The sequence below is a fragment of the Oryctolagus cuniculus genome, chromosome 6 (genome assembly GCF_964237555.1).
Source record: "Oryctolagus cuniculus chromosome 6, mOryCun1.1, whole genome shotgun sequence".
NCBI lineage: Eukaryota > Metazoa > Chordata > Mammalia > Lagomorpha > Leporidae > Oryctolagus > Oryctolagus cuniculus.
This window is the reverse complement of record NC_091437.1, coordinates 39,595,180-39,612,977: the sequence shown is the minus strand read 5'-3', so window position 1 is coordinate 39,612,977 and position 17,798 is coordinate 39,595,180. Positions and strand designations below refer to the sequence as shown.

Genomic DNA, 17,798 nt, shown 5'->3' with positions numbered 1-17,798 from the left:
TCTTTGTAGGAATCAGTTCACCTGATCAAGCTATTTGTAATGCCGTTAGTGACCCCCTCACTCCCAGCCCAGCTGAATACCTTACTATATAAAGGGAGAGAAGAATAAAGCTATTTTTCATCTGTTCTGTAATTTCCAGATCTGAAATACAGTCTCTGCATTTTTCAGAAGGCTTTCCATCAGATATCCTTTAGTTTGCTGATACAGCAATAGAAACAATAGCTGTATGGGGCAATTTTCTAACTAACTTGCTATAACTGAGCAAGGCAGCATGAGAGATTGCATTCAAAATTCGGTTTCAACACTTTGTTTGTCTTTCCACATGAGCAAGCTTATAGCTTCCACTCAAAGGAGACAATAAAACCACTGAGGCTAAAAGAGAGAAAAAAAACAGTATTTTCCTGAATTGATCATATTTACAAAGACCACAAATAAGAAAGTCAGACAAGGTAAGTAAGTCAAAGAACTAGATTTGGAGCAATATAAAGTTGGTATCCAGTTGGAACCTCGGTCCTTTGCCTAAGCATATTATAATTTAACAGCATCCAGCACAGTAATTAAAATGTGACTTAATTAAATACTTCCATTGACTATTGTCAGCTGTAAATTGTCATCTGATTTGGGTCTTTAAAGAACATGTGTTCCAGTGGTTCTCAACCACAATTCCATATTCAAATACTGGAACAACTTTTCACAAGTTCCAATGCCTGAACATCTTACGAAATCGATTAGATGATTAACTCCTGGGTGGTAAACAAGTATCAGTGTGTCTAAAAATCTCACCAAGTGATTGTAATGCACTAATAGCATGTGCAAAAACTGAGAAAAATAAAGCCAAAAGAAGGATTTGTTCCAGATCATATTAGCGATGGGTAGTCAGTCTATCTGCTTCCTGATTGTAAGTGATTAACTCTGAATTCAAGCTTAAAGTTATCCAGAAGCAAATGCACACAGGCAACACTAACAGCGGAATGCACAAGTCAAGAATATGATGCGATTACAGCAAATATTTGGTGAGTTGGAGCTTAATGCTACAAAGTGCCTATTTACTATCTTTCATACAGTAAAAATAACTAAATACTGAGCATACATTTTTCTCTTTATATCTTGTAACAAGGCATCAAAGAGATAAATATATGGATGCACAGGGAGATAAATTCTATTTCCAAGTAGATGAGTTAATATATTGCCAAAGGTGGATTTAAATGTCTATTTGATGTAAAATTTGCAAAAGGGTAAAGTGCACAAATATATATGCCCCTGTAGCCAGCCCTACAGTCAAGATAAAGAACATTCCTGTTGTCCTGGAAAAGTGTCAAATGTCCTCCCCTTTCCAGTCACTATACTCATCACAGGCAACTGTGATTTCAGTTTCTACCACTGGGAACCCTAACTTGACATAAATAAAATCACACAATGTTTGTGTTTCTTGCTGGTCTGCACAACGTAATTTTAATACATTCATCCATATTGTTTCATATTACCAGTAATTTGTTGCCTGTGTATACCCAAGGGTATTCAATTATATGAATAAACTATAATGTGTTTACTCATTGCCCTATTGGTGAACATTTGCCTGTCGTTAGTAAAGCCTTTTGGCTATTTATTAATAAAACTGCTACTGTACACACATTCTTGCTCAAGTCACTGTGTGGCAGTACATTTTCATTTCTCTTGGGTCAATATTTAGGAGAGTGATTTTGGAGTTATAATATAGGCATATGCTTAACTTTATGAGAAACTACTGAAATGTTTCCATGATGGATATTCTATTTTATAGTTTCCTGGGCAATATGTGAGAGTTCCAGGCTCTCTACATGCACACTAACAGTTGCTATTACCACACGACATAGCATTACATTTTACTTTGAATTTGCATTTCTCTGATGACTAGTGATGTCAACCACCTTTTCATGCATATATTCACCATTTGTATTTTCCTTCCTGTGAAGTGACAACATTATAACATAATTATTTGTCTTGTAAACACTGGTTCACTCTTTATATCAAAGTAATCATCAAGTATAGGTTTCAAATATATGCTCCCAGATTGTAACTATTAATGCTCCTTTGCTTGGCAGTTTTTTTTCTGGTTAAATCAAATTTAGCACTTTTGTGTGGTTAGTGCTTTTTCATTCATCTTTAAGAAATGCTTGCCGGAGCCAGCACCATGGCTCACTTGGCTAATCCTCTGCCTGTGGCGCCAGCATCCCATATGGGCGCCAGGTGCTAGTCCCGGTTGCTCCTCTTACAGTCCAGCTCTCTGCTGTGGCCTGGGAAGGCAGTGGAGGATGGCCCAAGTGCCTGGGCCACTGCACCCACATGAAAGACCAGGAAGAAGCACCTGGCTCCTGACTTTGGGCCGGCACAGCACCGGCTGTAGCAGTCATTTGGGGAGTAAACTGACGGAAGGAAGACCTTTCTTTCTCTCACTGTCTGTAACTCTGTCAAAAATAAAAAATAAAAAATAAATAAAAAGAAATGCTTGCCTACCTCAAGAACTGCTTCTTCAAAATGTCTTACAGTTTTGCATTTATGATTAGGCTTATAATTTATAATTTATAAATAACTATATAATACAATTATATTTTATTATAACAAATTATATTATAAATAAATTATGAATAAACTGTAATTTACCTAAGCCAACTTTATGAATAACATGAAGACATGCTTGAGATGTACATAATCCATATATTTATTTTGTTACCCAGCACCTTTTGTTGAAGAGTTTCAGGTTTTCATTGAATTCTCTTTCAGCTTTCATTAGGGAAACATATTGGTATAAATATGACAATTTATGTACAGTAAAACTGACTACATATATGTGATTTATTTTTGAACTCTACTGTGTTCCAATGATCAACTTGTATGTTCTTATACTAATGCAACTTTGATTGGATTGGATCACTGTAGCTTTCTGTAACTCCTGATATCAAACATTATCCATCTAATGTGTATCTTTTCAGGATGGTCTTGAACATTCTCCATTCCCTGTATTTTCATGTAAATTTTAGAATAAGGTCTGTTTCCAGTTTTAATTTTTGGGATGGTGCTTAATCAGATAATAGTACATTGTTTTAATTTTGGGGATGGTGCTTAATCAGATAATAGTACATTGTACCATTCAGTAATATGTAACCTGTCTCCATCAATTTAGATCTTTCTAAAATCTCTTAAAAACATTTATAGTATTTAGTAGAGAAGTATCACATATCTTTTGGTTAAATTTATTCCAAGATATTTGGTGGCTTTTGTGCTACTATAAATGATACATTTAAGTTTCATTTTCCATATGCTCAAAGATAATGTATAAAAAAACAATTTATTATCTTATGTCAATATTATATCCATCACAACCCCTGAGTACCTATAATGTGTTGAAAACTATACATACAGAAATCAAATAACAACAGATGCTGGTGAGGCTGTGGAGAGAAAGGCACACTAATCCACTATTGGTGGGAATGCAAACTGGTAAAGTCACTATGGAAGACAGTTAGGAGATTCCTCAGAAACCTGAATATAGCCCTACCACATGACCCAGCCATCCCACTCCTTGGAATTTACCCAAGGGAAATTAAAATGGCAAATCAAAGAGCTATGTTTCTTGCAGCTCAAGTCACAATAGCTAAGCCATGGAATCAACCTAAATGCCCATCAACAGAAAACTGCATTAAGAAATTAGGAGATATGTACTCTATAGAATACTACACAGTGGTAAAAAAAAAATTAAATCCGGTCATTTGCAGCAAAATGGAGGAATCTGGAAAACATCATGCTGAGTGAAATAAGCCAGTCCCAAAGGGACAGATATCATATATTCTCCCTGATTTGCGACAACTAACTGAGCACCTAGAAGGAAACCCGTGGAAGTGAAACGGACACTATTGGAAGCAATGACTTGATCAGCCCTTGTCCTGTCGAGGAATACCTTACTATTTTATTCTTTTTAGTATTTTCTTTTTCTACTTCATACCATTGATTGAACTCTTTAATTAACACACAATTATTCCTAGGTGTTTCAAGTTAACAGAAAATTGATCCCTGTTAAAAATAACAGTGAGAATAAGAGAGGGAGGAGATGTACAGTTCGGTACACACTCCCTCAGACTTACCCCTAATGGTAGAGCTAGAAACGTGCCATGGACTCCAAATCCCATTAAGTTGGTATGTACCAATGTCATCTTACTAGTTAAAGTGATCAGTTTAAGTTCATAAGTGATCATAAAGATAGGATTCAGTGTCAAAGGGATCACATAAATAAGACCACTGTCTGCTAATAATAATTGATACAATTAAAAAGGAGAGAACAACCCAACATGGAAAATGGGATACACAGCAGACTCAAAGAATGGCAGATGCCTTAACTAGCGCTCTAGCCTCAGAATCAGCCCTTAAGGCATTCAGATCCGGCTAAAAAGCCATGAGAGTATCTCAGGCATGGAAAGTCAAGACACTGTGGCAAAAACAAACAAACAAACAAACAAAAAATCTAAATCAAAGATCTCTGTGAATGAGATCCCAGTGGAAAGAAGGAGCTATCAAAGGAGGAGGTACCTTTCTCTGAAGGGAAGAGAGAACTTCCACTTGGATTATAGTCTTGTCTAAAGAAGTTCGGAGTTTGTGAACTCAAGAGGCTTCCATAGCCTTGTAGCTCATGACAAGAGCCTCGAGTGATTCCTGACATCATAAATAAGAGTGTCAATTGTTAAATCAACAATGGGAGTCACTGGGCACTTACTCTCCATGTAGGATCTCTGTCCTTAATGTGTTGTACTATGCAAATTAATGGTAAAACTAGTATTCAAACAGTACTCAATACTTCGTGTGTTTGTGTGGGTGCAATCTGTTGAACTCTTTACTTAGTATATACTACATTGATCTTCTGTATATAAAGATAATTATAAAGGAATCTTAATGAGGAGTGGGATGGGAGAGGGATTAGGAGATGGGATGGTTTGTGGGTGGGAGGGTGGTTATGGGGAGAAAAGCCACTGTAATCAAAAAGTTGTACTTTTGAAATTTATATTTATTAAATAAAAGTTTTCTAAAAAAAACGAGAAAACTATGTAAGTATCTTTGATTTTTCATGGCAATCTATGTAGGAGACAAGGAAACTGAGGCAGTGATGAATTAATTATATAACCAAGGACTTAAAACATCAAAAGTTGCAAAGTCAAATTAAAAACTTAAGTTTTTCATGCTGAATCCAGTGTTCAAACTACTCTACTTAGGTCATAATATTGAGAAAATTAAATATCATATCCTTGGATGTATGATCTTACCATTCAGTTTCCATGATAAGTTTCGGGGAAAAGAAATAATTCAAAAAAATAGATATTTTAAGAAACTTATACATAGAAATTGGAAGAATACAATAGATGTAATGATTAAAGACAGTCTATGTATCTCATACACTGCCACATCCAATATAATTTAATTTCTTGAAGGTCACTAAGAGTGAATTTTCATGAAACCACTTTGAAAACAGTCTGGGAGTTACTCAGTAGTTAAGCATGAAGCTATATAAACTAGTAATTTCACTTCCACTCACAGAGCCAAGAGTAATGAAAATATGTCTGTACACAGAAACTTTGGGAATGTGAATGTCTATTACACCGTTTACAGCCTAAAAGTGAAAACAACCCAAATGCCCATACATTAATGAATGCATAAGAAAAATGTGATAGAGTCATAGAATAGAATATTACCTGGCCACAAAAAGGACTAACATCTGATTCATTCCATAAGATGAATGAAACCTGGACATATTACACTAAGTGGAAGAGGTTGTCAAAAAGGCCACATTTGATTCCATTCATATTAAATGTCTAGACTAGAGAAATCTTTGTACACAGATAGATCAACAGTTGACAGTTGGGGAGCAGGAGACAGATGGAAAATAATTAAATGGTATGGGCCTTCTTTTTGACATGAAATTATCCTAAAATTTACCCATGATGAATCTGGTAGACATACTAAAAAAACATTGAATTGTAAACTTTAAATGTGTGAATTAAAAGCTGATGAAAATAAAACAGTAAAGATCATGTCCTTTTTTATAGCACAATGCTCAACTCCTATTAGGTTCCCAATAATTAAATTTTAATGCAATAATTATAATAACAAATCCACTAGTAAGAAGTACCTATTATGTCTAAGTACTGGGCTATAATAAGAGATATGAAAAAAAATTTTTAAAGAGACAGAAACTAACTCTCTTTCCTCTTATTCAATCATGTGATAAATTACAGCAAACACTCCTAACTCTTCTAGGTCTCCTTTGACCAATTCCACTCTATTCTTAGAGGCTCTGTATGAATTATCAGTGTCTTCCATTATTAATGGCATTTTCAGGACTGCTTCAGATAACAGTCTCTGGTAGGTCACAAAGCTTCCCGGAAGGAGAATAGAAGTGAGACACTAAGTCTCTAAAATCCCAACTCAGGGTCCTTTCCATTGCATATCATATATCAGAAACCTAACACATATTCTTCTTTCATCCTCTAGTTATTAAGTCTTGGAGTAGAGTGAGATCATTAAACTTAACAAGCAAAACTACTCATATGAGCTTGTTCTGCTCTGCCCTAACAAACTTACAAGAATGTAAAACACAAGAGAACAACACTTTCTTGGCCATCAAGGAACCACCATTCTTCTAAATGGCCACTCTTCTGTCCCAGGATATGGTCAGCCTCTGACCTACCTTTTGTCATCATCAGTGTGTTGCTACAAAAATAGATACATTTTTAGCTTAAGCAAACCATATTTGCAGCAGGTAAGGTGAGGGAAATGACTCAAAGTCTTCGAATAAAAAGACTCTAGAAAGTTTGAAGACTCTGTGATATCTACCTTTAGTAATATGGATAAATGAAAAGAGATTCTGTAAAATATATAGAGAGGTAATCAAATACAAAAATAATCTGCATATGTACATGTTGATATACAGAGAGAACATTATTGGAAGATTCCATAGTAAATTAAATTAATCATAAAATAACTAAATTTAGTGACTAAATTCAATATTTAAGCAGGAATGCACATTTATAGTTAACAAAACGGTAAGAAGCCTTTTAATTTTCACATTACACCTTTTCATCATCATTTTTATTTGACATATGCATATACAACATTAATGGTTCTTTAGAAGATTTTTAATAAAACTAGCACTGTAATTGCCAGAAATGGCCACAGCACTGTTTCCAGTTTTGTATGCCCCTCCAGAACCCTGTAACAACCACCACTGAGAGTGTGTCTGTTTCCCTTCTACTCAAATATGGGAAGACCTGTGACTGCCAACTAACAGTAGACGCTTGATTTTACAAAGAAAACTTCCACCTGGCTCTCCTTTTGGGTTGCTTGTTCTGGGCAATCAACCACCATGCCATGAGGTGGCCTACACTCACCCCCACAAAAGATAGGATCATGTAGAAAACAATTGAGTCTCTAGTCAACAGCCCTTGTCTACTCCACACAAGTGAGTCACAAGCCCTCAGAACGCATCTCCTAGCTGAGGCCAAGATATCAGATATCATGGAAGGGGAAAAACCATCTCCTTTACCCTTGTCTAATTTCTTGACTCAGAGAATCATGTACTTAATAAAGAGTTGTTTTACACCCTCGATATTGGAGTAATTTGTTCTACAGGATTAAACAACTCGAACAGATTTCTTATAACAAATATAAATGGGGTGACTCTGGGACTTGGATGGGCAGAGACTGGAAGGACACCAAGAAGAGTGTTAATAAAAGCCCAAAGGTCTGGGGAGTTTTCTGTGGAAAGCCAGCAGCCCTCAAGAAGGTTGCAACTGAGGGATTAAGAATGTGTTACTGTGGGGAGCAACTCGGACTAGACTAAGTTACTGGAATTAAGACTTATTCTATGCATCTGCTCTCCCACAATATGGCGCTGAGAAGGGAGAAACAGCTTCTACACAGCTGCCTCCAGTTCAACCAATAAACTGTAGGACCTGCTCCTGATTGGAGGAGAACAGCGTACTCGGCGTGTGGGTAGCAGAGTTGGGATTGGTGGAAGAGGACTATAAAGGAGGAGAGAGACAACATGCACCAGGAACATCTAAGGGGAACATCTATCTGAAGGAACACCTGTGCAGCCCCCGAGAGAGCCGGCCGGCGGTGTGCCGCTCCCCTGTGGAAGTGGGGAAAGTGGCAGGGGGAACCGCCCTTCCACGGAGGTGGAAGGGACGGTAGTCAACCCGGGAAGAACCAGCAGCAAACCCGGGGAGGGCCGAGCAGACAAAAGAATAGCGCAGGGTCCTGTGTCGTTCCTCCACGAAGACGGGAAGCGACATGTTACGAGAAGGCAGAAGGAGGATGATATTTCTGGGGTACTGGCCCAGAGCTCACAGCTTATAAACACTGTCACCCACAGCACGGAAACTAAAAAACTGATTGAATGTTCTGGACAATTGAGTCAAAATGATTTCCAAACAAGGTGGTCTATGGTACCCCCTTGGTACTGTAGGCTTCTAGAGGAAATGTAAGAAAATGGAGAAATACTGAAGAAACCACTACTGAAGATAACTGAGGCAGGACTATCTGAGTGTGAAAATAATACTCTATTTCTAACCTTTCCAGATGGCAAATGATGCTAAAATTAATAAATGGCCATGGTGCAGAGATCAAAGCTGGGATGCTGTCAAGAAGGCATGATTTACAGTTAAAATCAGGGGTATGACTTTAAAATACTTTGTTACGATCTCAAAGACATTAAAGGTGGTATATCACAAACAGAAAAGTCTGTTTAAGGATCATAAAGGTACCTCTCATGGATATACTCTGTTTACATGTAGGATTTCTAAGAATCTTTTTTAAGATTTCATTTAGGGTACACAAATTTTATATTTCGTATATTCAGATTTAGGAACATAGGGCTATTTCCCATCCCACCATCCCTGCCTCCCACACTTCCACCCTTCTTCCTCCTGCCTCTCCCATCCCCACTCTTAAGTTTTACAAAGATCTATTTTCATTTACTTTATACTCATGATATTAACCATATACTAAATAAAGAGTTCAACAAATAATATGAAGGAAAAAATTCTGTTTCATAATAGAAGAGGCAAAGGCTGTAAACAGTCACTGAATCTCAAAATATCCATTTCACTGTAATACATTACATTTTAGGTACTCTATGAGTTACCACAGATCAGGGAAAACATATGGTCTCTGTCATTTTGGGACTGGCTTCTATCACTAAGTTTAACAGTTCAAGTTGTAATCATTTTGCTGCAAAATACAGGATTTCATATTTTTTTACCACCAAGTAATATTCCTTTTGTATATATAGGCACTGTCTTCTTTCAGCCTTATATAAAAACATCTAAGGTAGATGAAGGATTCTCTCAGTAATATTATTATAGAGAGGGAAACACTGATGGCAGTTTCTTATGATTTGGATCCAAGAGCTATTGGAAGTTGTATTCAGGGACTAGTTTTGAATGCTGAAGAACTGACAATGTATGCTGGATTGGATTTCGGAATTCTTATTTACCAGTTACCACTGTATGCCTTATGTCTTCCAAAGTTTTCCTTTTTAAAATAATGTGTGTTTTATTTATTCAAAAAAGCAGGGAGGTGGAAAGAAGGAGAGGATATCCCTCATCTGCTGGTTCAGTCGCTAGAAGCTTGCAACAGTAGGAACTGAGCCAGGCTGAAGCCAGGCATTAAAAATCCAATTCAGGTCTCCTACAAGGTGGCAGGAACCTAACTACTTGAGCCACCACTTTGTGTTTCCCATATTGTGTCCTAACAGGAAGCTCAAGTACACACAGCAGAGCTGGGACCTGAACCCAGGCACTCTGATATGGGCTAGAGGCATTCCAAGTGGCGTCTTAACCACTACATCAAATGCAGACCCTTCTAATTTTTAAATGAGAATGTCTTTGATGGTTATCCTATGCCAGTTTCACCATGTTTTATAGGGTATATTAGGGGAATAAAATCTCTATGGTTCATAGGTCATAGATCAAAAGAAAATGTTCTTAAAAAGCTATATTGATATTATACTCAGGCCAGTGCTGTGGCTCACTTGGCTAATCCTCTGCCTGTGGCGACGGCACCCCGGGTTCTAGTCCTTGTTGGGGCGCTGGGTTCTGTCCCAGTTGCCCCTCTTCCAGGCCAGCTCTCTGCTGTGGCCCGGGAAGGCAGTGGAGAATGGCCCAAGTGCTTGGGCCCTGCACCTGCATGGGAGACCAGGAGGAAGCACCCAGCTTCTGGCTTCGGATCGGCACAGCACGCTGGCTGTAGTGGCCATTTGGGGGTGAACCAATGGAGGGAAGCCCTTTCTCTCTCTCTAACTCTGCCTGTCAAAAAATAAATAAATAAATAAGAGAGAGATACTATACTCAAAGAATCTTGTCTACCCCATACCTGTTTTAGATGAGGAGATTCTGGATTGCCAATCTAAAAGCCTAATACTATAATGAGATAGACTGTAGTAAGAGTATGTTTGGAGAGGCTAGTACATTTTGCATGTACATTGAAATGATGTAAATTATTTACTATGACAGATTTCTTAAAAAATAGTCACAGCAATACTTCAAATCCTACCTCTCAATAGAATCTTACCTCTCCATCAAATCATAGAGTCCATTTCTCCTCTCCTTAAACTTCCACTTCCTTATGACGGCTCTTGCAAACAAAGAATGTATGCAGTGATGACTTCTGGGACTAGACTGAAAAAGGATACAGCTCTCACCTGTTCTATTTGGGAGCCAGTCGCCATCTACAAGGAAGCTCCAACTACCCCCAAGCAAAGAGACTCAGAGGGAGAGAAACTGAGGCTGACTTCCCGCCCCAACCACTCAACTTGTGAGTGAACAAACTCACAGATGACTTGAGCTCCTGGCCTTTGGGTCTTCCATGTGAGTCACCAGATAACAAGGGAGCAGAAACAAGACGGAAATGGATGTCAGATTCCTTTCCCCCATCCCCCCTCTTCAATCTCATGTCAGTCCTGAGGCTGGAGGGCTTGGGCAAGACTTGCAGCATCCCCCATTGAACTCCCATTTTCTGGTGCAAAGTTTAGCTAAAGGATTTGGAAGCTGTTTGGGGGAGGCAGGCTGGGCAAAGGGTAGAGGTGGGAACAGACACACCCACTCTCCTGGGGAAGTTGGGGGGATTCTACTTTCCTTCCATCACCATTTTCTACCATCACAAACCAACCAGAACTTAGCTTTGGTGGCAGATATGGAATGCTTGATAAGATTGAAACTACATACCATTTTATAAGCCAATAAGTTATTTTCTCCCCCTTCTTTTTCCAGCACTCAAATCTAGGAGCAAAGTTCCTCCCATCCTACCCTTCCAGGTCTACTCACTGCCAGACTTTCCCGTTTGTTCACTGGAATTGCTTCTGTTAGTTTCCAGCCTCTCAGCCTGCTGGTTCCCTCTATTGGGCAAGCCCTAACATGGAGCCAGGGATGGGGACAGGGATTTGAATCCCTGGGTTTATATCCCTGGGTATAATCTATTTTTCTAATAACACCTTGCCTTCTGTCACTTATCAGCTTTTGTCCTCTGCTTGGAAGGCTGAGGTCAATTCATGTTCTTAGGGGAAAGGGAAGGTTGTTTGTGTTGCAGAAATAAAATGTTTATTTGCTTCAAAAAAAAAAAAGAGTTTGGGAGCATAATGATTCTTTTACAACACCAAGCTGGGGAATAATTTTATATGTATCATTGGCTAACCAGAACAGGCAAGAGGAGTACCTACCCGCAACATTTTTATATTGCTTAATAATCAGATTAATAAAACTCTTTTAAAAATTCTCCCATATGCAATAGTGTATCTGATTTTCATTAAAAGGCATGGCAAATATTTTGACTTCAGAAGTTACCTTATTCGAGTCTTACAATTATGATCAGCAATCTCAGGCCATACGGAAGGGAAATTAAAATGGCTTAAGCACTAGTCAACTACCAAGTCAGGACTCTGACCCAAATTTTAGGACTAAGACCCAGCGGTCACATGAAATCTCAGGACCATTCACAAACGCTCATGAAACCAGGAGTGAGTAAATCAATTCAAAGGCCAAGAAGTCCCAGAAATTAAAATATTGTGATTTCATACATAATAAACAAATGCTTTTTTTTGCCAGCATACTTCATGCAAAATTAACACTTAACTCCATATAAGTGTTAACAAGGATGTTACAGAAAGCTCAAACATTTACCATTTTATTTCCAACCAAGGAGGGAGTCACCTCCACAAGGGCATGCTATTCTGCCAGTTTTGTTTGGTATTACATTCCAGCGCTGAAAGGGGTGGCCTTGGTAAATGCTCGCTAACTTTGTGTTCAGAAGTGATCTTTCTGACATTAATTGTGCAGCTCTACTGGGGTCAATTCAAAATAAATGGCAGGAAAGTGAGTTCAGAGTCCTGTCTTCAAACCTCTCAGGGACCTTGTGATTCATCTAGTTGGGGTCTCTTGTCTACCTGGGGGAAAAGGAGCCCTGAGACTTCACGCGCCCTTCCCCAGAGCACTTGGCTACAAGGCATCACAGGACTGCAGAGGCACGTCCTATTCCAGCGTCGTTTTTCTAAGTCAGGTAAATTTATTCCTCTCAAAGAGCTATGCAGAATTAAAAGGCAGATTTGGAAAACCAAAGTCATCAAAAGAGAACAGAATGTCTTCATCTAGTCCCTAACCTTTGAAAATAGGATCATAGAGAACACTCAGGTCCTTCCAACCCTGCGCTCTGGGTTCTTGCTTGAAACAGACTCCTGATGTGAAGATCTCAAGGGATACTGCTGATCTGTGTCTGGGTTTCTTGTTGTGCACTGAGATCAAGAAAGATAAAAGGGACTTTCTCAGTCTTACATTACCGAGAAATGGGATCTGTCTTTAACTTCACCTTGGTGAAGAGTTAACATTGAGTGAGTGATTACCAAGGGCCCTACATTACGTCATCATTATCATTATCTTATTGAAAGTCCTCAGGATCAACAATGGGTAGAAGTAGACAATAGTATCTCCATTTAATCAAAGAAAGTGAAGGTAGAGAGAGCAGAAATCATTTGCCTCAAATCACATGGTGAAATTGTGATGGAGCCAGGATTGAACTTAGTCACCTCTGACATCAAGTCCATTAAATACAGCTTATGAATGAGTGGCACCTTCGATCCGTTGGGATCCCCTTCAGACTCTTATCTGAGTATTGGGTTCTCTGATGAGACACACATTTGATCTGAGGCCCTTCTAACACAAGGTCGTTAGCCAAGAACACTTACTCCTACTGGACGTTACTTCATGGTCCCCCTCATTCCTCCCAGAGTGATTCATTGCACTTGCATTTCCTTCTTGCCACAGGGTCTCAGGTTTCATCACATTTCCTCCAGAGCACCCCCTTGGGTGTGCCCCTCCATTTGCTACTGTAAGGAACAAGATGGGAAAGGAGTCAGCTGGACTTCATTTGGCCCGCTGGTCTTTGGAAGCCTGGGCATCACAGCCAAGATGCAGGTCCTAGGGAAGGAGGCCAAAAGGCTGCCACATTCCATTTATTTTATTTCAAAGGTCATGGCAATGGCTTTAGGCAGATGTCTGGCAGGCTACATCTGTGGATATTTACTCCACGCCTACCCACAGATGGCCTAGCCAAGTTCCACAGCAGAAGTTCAATTTCTTCCCAAAGATTTAACTTTTAACCGGAGGATCATGGAAATTTCAGCTTAGTAGTTGTTATTCTTGTTAAATATTTATATAAGCTAGTATTTGAGTATTCACACGATAGGTGATATATAGAATGCTTAGCAGCAATACCTTACTTTATCCTAGTCCATGCCTATGAACTAGGCATTGCTGCTACCCCAGTCCTACAAAAGATTAAGCTAAGGCTCGGAAGGGCAAAGCAACTTGTCAAAAGGTACACAGCTAATAAGACATGGCTTTAAAACCAGACACTCTGATTCCATAGCATATATTCTTTACCTACTCTGCTTAGAGACTATGGTGGTAGTGGTGGTGATGAAGGATATTATAATTAAAAATAACAACAGTAACAGCACACAATCAAGGCCCCCCATATTGTGTCAAGTGCTTTTCCTACACGATATTATTTTTTGCCTTCAGTTTAGGAGACACATCAGTACCTTCATCTGACCTGAAAAAATACTGCGCTCCAGAGAGGAAAATTACTAGTTCAGGGACACACTGATGCCAGCACCAGAATTCCCGCAGTTCTGTCTAGCACCCAAATCCAAGCTCGTGTCAGTTACAACTGGAAAATTGCTTCTGAGAACACAGAGGCTCAGAGAGGGGAGCTCCAAGCCCCCATTTCCAGAGGAACTTATTCTGCAAGTCTACTGATGGCAGCCCGCAAGCCTGGACTGCCAGCTCTTGAAAAGTGTTCTCGTTTTTCTTCCACCTTTGAGAAAATCCATCCAACCCTTGTTTTAGGGAACAGGGGAGTCTGAGAAAAAGTCTGGGACAGAAGTGGCCCTGGAGCCAAAAAATAAGAACTCGGCCATTTATTGCTGCTTCTGTTTGACAACTTAATTTCTCTCGGGCACCTCCTCTTTCACTAAGGACTTTATTATATGTTTGGGAAGTTTTGCCGTGAGGGACAATTCCAAGTCAGTATTGTCCAAGAGCTAAATTGGGCTATAAAAAATATTAAGTACTATCATTTGAGACCCAACAGACCTCTATGGGTCAAATAATAAAAAATGCTTTACTTGAGAAAATTCGGTTTGGAAATATTTGAAAACCACAAATTTATTGTCTTTACGACCTTTTAACAATGAACCGGTCCTGAGAAAGGAAATTTATATGTACAAAGGAACTTCAGAAAGTTTGCAGAAAAGTGGAAGCAAAAGACTACTTGGTTCTGGTACACAAAATAAAACTGAACTTCTGTCTATTTATATTACACATTTCCATGACCATTCCACTTTATTTATCTATTTATTTCTTTAACTTGAAAGGCAGAGAGAGAGAAAGACAAACACTGAAATCATCCACTAAGCCACTCTCCAAATGCCCAAAACAGCCAGGTCTGCACCAGACTGAAGACTGGATCCCAGAACTCACTCCAGGTTTCCCAGGGAGTGAGTTTCCCAGGGACCCAAGTACTTGAGCCATCACTTGCTGCCTCCCAGGGTGCATACTAAAGGGAATTTGAAACTGGCAGCAGAGCCAGGATCCAAGCCAGATAGTCTAATATATGTGATGTAGGCATCCCAAGTGGCCCGGTAACCACTGTGTGAAATACCTGCTCCCCTCCTCCATGATCTCTCTGAAGGCCTCTCACAGTGTAGCCTTCTGAAACCACTTAAGTTTCTCATTACTGGTTTTTCTATACTAGAGGTACAGAAGCTGAGGCCCAGAGCAGTGTAGTGACTCTTCCAAGGTTACGTCGATGGCTGATGATGGTGTGGTGCACTCAAACTCATGAAATTAGACTCAGTCGCTGCTTCATGCCATCTCCCTGAGTTGGCTGAGAAGGCAGAAACAGGGACAGCGTCAAGGAAAGGAAAAAGCAGCCAAATTCTGCACAGAAACTAGAAATGCATTAAGTTTACCATACAGAATTCAGCGCTTCAGAAACCTTGAAAGGATAGCCTGGCTGGGGCTTGTTGCTTTCAGACAGGGGAAGCATCGGCACCACTGTGCCTTTGTAGAGGGTTTGGAGGACACTCCCTGGGGTCAGACGGTAACCACTCACTCCTTCTCCTAAGCCAGCGCCTCTTCCTCAATACCCTGTCTACACCTCCAGACATGCAGCTCTCAGGTAAGAATTGCCTTTCTGCTTTACAGAGGCTATTGTATAGACCCAGAAAGTATACATACAGGTGCTGATATGTGCATTAAAGTTCTGTTACAGACAGAAAACTATTTAAGTACAATATCATATGGAAAGCTAAAATAAATGACCTTGCACAGCATCAGAAATAAGGGCCAGCACTGTGGCATAGCAGGTAAAGCCACCGCCTGCAGTGCCGGCATCCCATATGGGCGCAATTTGAGTCCTGACTGCTCCACTTCTGATTCTGCTCTCTGCTATGGCCTGGGAAAGCAGTAGAAGATGGGCCAAGTCCTTTGGTCCCAACACCCATGTCAGAGACACTGAAGAAGCTCCTCGGCTCCTGTCTCCTGGCTTCGGACCAGAGAAGCTCCAGCCGTTGTGGCCATTTGGGGAGTGAACCAGCAGACAGAAGACCTCTCCCTCCTCTCTGCCTCTGCTTTTGCTTCTCTGTAACTCTGCCTTTCCAATGAATAAGCAAATTTTAAGAAAAAGAAACACACAAACTGAAACTGGAGAAGTGGAACGCATGGGTTTTTCAGTTCAGCACAGTATTAGTACTGAAGCAGCCATAGAAATCAGTTCATCCAAACCATCCACATTGCAGACCAGGACACCAAGGAGCAAAAAGGAGAAGGATTTGCATGAGAAACCACGGAGAACAATAGCAAAACTGAGACTGGCACTCAATTTTCAGATTTACAATTTGCTACTCTTTTTTGCTATCCTGTCCTTTCCTTCCCATTTCTGTCTCTCTGTTAGGTCTTAGTTGCATCACTTAGCAATCTCTCTGAAGCCACAGCTCCAGGATCCATGACTTTTTAATGATCTGTCCCCTTGGAAAGCATTCTCTTAGCTGAACTCTCTACTCTATGTGTATTGGTTCACCTGGAGAAGGGCCTGGAAGGCTTCTGTCAACCACGAGGGTGCTGCTGGAAGTCTTCCTGTTGAGCTGACCCTGATTGCACCGTGTAGAACAGGCCTCCTCTTTGACGGGAAGCTTGGGAGAATTCTGAAGCAGGACAACCGTCAATGTGTGGAGAGGGAATAGCTCACTGAGTTGAGCAGCTCCTCAGGATAAAAGCCCGTTTGATTTCACATAATGGAGCCTGGGAGGACTCAGAGTGAATAATGGGAGCAGCTCATTTACATTTTAAATGAACACAATGTTTGTCAAGGGGTAATGTTTCCCCCTTATTAATAATCTAATCTGTAAAACACACCATTCCCTTTTCCTATTTGAATCCCTTTCCTTGAAATCAATAAACAAATATACTGCTGCTGCCCAAAGCTCTCCCCATCTGTATATCTTTCTAAGCATAAAATCAAGACTCTGTCTGCAGTGAAAGGTTGATCTAGGCCATGTAACCATGAGTTAACAGACTGAATGACTCATGAGAGCTCTTCATTTAAAATGCAAGGATTTCTCACTGGAGACAGATTCCCTAACCAGACCACCAACCTCCCATTCCTTCGGAGGGGGAGAAAAGAAAGAAAGATTGCTTGCCATCATAGCTTCAAAGATGCTTCAGTGATTCTTAAGGTAATTTGAGAGAGAAAAATCCATTCCCTTCAGGCAGCCGCGACCACATGAAGTGAATGTACTCCACCATAAAGAGCATTTGTCACTCAATGAAATTACATTTTTGAAGCAGAATCAATTGAAGACACGGAAAAAGTCACGAGGGAGAAACTTGGGTGCAGGAAGAGGGTGATGAATTTTGTTAGCATCAGCTTCTCCAACAGGTGTTTGGACGCCCTTGGTATGACTGAGGCTTGGCATGGTCATTTAGTAAAGACAGTAACTAAGTTATGACCACTCCGATTCCTGTGGTTACACCAAGGCAAATACACTCCCCACCAACTTTAAAGAAAGGCACCCCAGTTATACTCTTTCCTTTATTCAACAAGGGCAGGTATTTTTGCTTTTCAGAATGTCAGATTCCTATCTGTAAAACTGGGAGATCAGGCTGCTTTGCTTTGTTTGCCTTCTAAATTAAGATTTACTTTCTTTATTACCACTACCGGGCTGG

At 39.9% G+C, this 17,798-nt stretch overlaps 1 protein-coding gene across 16 annotated transcripts in view; it reads right to left on the bottom strand.

Moving 5' to 3' along the window:
* Positions 1-17,798, bottom strand: part of LOC138850199 (uncharacterized) — a 458,403-nt gene that overhangs the window by 50,872 nt on the left and 389,733 nt on the right. Inside the window, exon 1 of one of the 16 annotated variants that reach the window (XR_011389865.1) lies at positions 4,561-4,998. The exons of the other annotated variants lie outside the window; for them this stretch is intronic. The gene's annotated coding sequence lies outside the window, so the exon portion shown is untranslated. Of the gene's footprint in view, positions 1-4,560; positions 4,999-17,798 lie in introns of those variants that run through there. 16 annotated transcript variants of the gene reach the window in all.